We start from the raw sequence: 2,363 nt of genomic DNA, 5'->3' as shown, positions 1-2,363 counted from the left end.
AAGGACGAACTAAACAGCGTCTGAAGGCCCTTAAGGACTGGTCTACCACCCGCCTTCAGGAGTTCGGCTGTAATTCCGTCGTCACCCGGGGCTTTGCCATTCTTAAGCTGCTGAGGGCCATACTAATCTCTACAGGCTGACGTCCGGGATGTCTTCGGTATAGTGTCGGGTTAATCTAGCCCTCGGGTCTTAGCTAGATTTTCGACAGGTGTTCGGGTTGTCGTGTATAGCTGTCCATAAAACCTCTCAACTTCCTCCAACAGCTCAGGTTTGGATGAAACGATTTCTGCCGTCGTCGGTCTTGAGCTTCATCAACTGGCTTTGACCAACAGATAGATCCCTGGTAAACACCTTAGAGCCCCTGTACGCTCAATAGCCTCTTCAATACTGGTAGTATTAAATCGGCGCTACATCGCGCTTCAGAGACTTTGAGATCTGTCTGTTGAGCTGCCGATAGCGACAAGCGTCACCAGAAGACTGCAGAAATCATCTCACGCCTCACCTCCATGAGCCTAAGGGTGGAATCCGAAAGCCTTTTGGTTATAGTACGGCGGGTCTTGAAGAACTTAGACCCGACCATATGGACAGCTTCCACAAACCCGTCGTTGTAATCGTCCACCTCGCTACCTAGGCATTCGAAACGATTTTGAAGTTCGAGCTGAAAGCTCTCGGGGTTTTGGAGCTGAGCAGGTTCTGGGCGGAGCGTAGATTTCATCAGTCGAGACCTTTCAAGCTTGAACTGGATATTCAATGAGCCTCGTACCATACGATGATCACTCCCGGTTTTAAACGCACTGATCACGGAGACATCATTGAATATGTGCTTTTTCGTCGACATGATAAAATCTATCTCATTCCTCGTAACACCATCAGGGCTCATCCAGGTCCACTTCCTATGCTCACGTTTCCTGAAGAAGGAGTTCATCATATAGAGTCCCTCCTTCTCCATAAAAACCGGCCAGTAGGTGGCCCCGGTGATTCCTACGCCCCACTCCAAATTTCCCCACTCTCAGTTCTTCACCGTCTCGTTGCCCAGCTTTGCGTTAAAGTCCCCATAACAACCGTGAAGTGAGTTCTGGAGCTATGCATGGCTCTGGAAATATCCTCATACATAGCCTCCACTCATCGTCGGAGTGCGTCGAGGTCGGAGCGTATACCTGTATGACCTTCAACGAATATCGTTGGGTCATTCTGAGTACAAGGCATGCTACCCGGTTCGACACACTCTCGATCTTCACCACGTTGTTCACGAGGGACCTGTGGACGATAAACCCGACACCTCCCTGGGACTGGTGTTCGCCCTCCCGGAATAGAGCAAGTTACCGGACTTAAGAGTTATCGTGTCCTCCCCCTCTCTACGGACTTCTGATAACCCTATGATTCCCCATCGTAACCTGCTCAATTCTTCCTCCAGTTCCAGTATCCTTTCATCGGTCCGCAGTGTTCGGCAGTTATATGTTGCCAGGGCCAAAGGTTGTCGTTTTTGGTAGCCGGGCCTCTGCCGGTGATTAGCTATAGCACCCCCTGCCCCGCCGTTACCATGGCCGCTACCGGAGCCAGGAATAGCAGGGCCGCCGGGACTAGGGGTCTGGGCTGATTGTGTGGATTCATTAGTTTTATATCTTGTACCTTGGGGGAAAATGCCTTAGTCGCCACGCTTGGCAGGCGGGTTGGCGACCGCAGTTATATCCGATAGTTCGCGGAGGACGCTGCTGCCCATCCTCCGGTTTTATCCCTTAGTCGCCTCTTACGACACCCACGGGAAGAGAGGGGTGGTGCAATTCTTGACCGACACCACACGGCAAAAATTTTAAATAAAAAGTGATGAATAACACAAATGTGAATTCTACGTATACAAAATCGCAAGAAAAAGCTAGTCTTTTGTAAATTCATAGCCACATGGCCTTGCAATGTAATGAAATCCGCAAAATATTTCTCACACCATCCAGCTGAAGCTCAACTCGCATAAAATAATGCTTTTGTCACAGATATTCAAAAATTACAGAGACGTTATTAGCACTAAACTCCTAAAGAGCCCACGAATTACAAATAATAATAATTATAAATCTAAATGATGGTCAACTTTGCTATATTGATTACGTGTGAAAATCACAAAAAAAATCCGCGTGACATCACATTATGCGACACTTTTCAGCACAGCGTAAGCTCACTCTTGAACTTTAACTTCTTCTTTGTCATTTTTTATTCGATTGAGAAAATAAAAACATGTGTCCAATATTTTTTAAACATCTACATAAGTGACAGGTTAAATAGATTTTTTTCCAGGAAACCTCAATTCAGAAAGTAAAAGTTACTTGATTATCAATATATTTTTAACGTTCGACGCGGGCTAATTAAAAGAC

Source organism: Choristoneura fumiferana, chromosome 10, assembly GCF_025370935.1.
Source record: "Choristoneura fumiferana chromosome 10, NRCan_CFum_1, whole genome shotgun sequence".
NCBI lineage: Eukaryota > Metazoa > Arthropoda > Insecta > Lepidoptera > Tortricidae > Choristoneura > Choristoneura fumiferana.
This window is presented reverse-complemented; position numbering follows the sequence as displayed.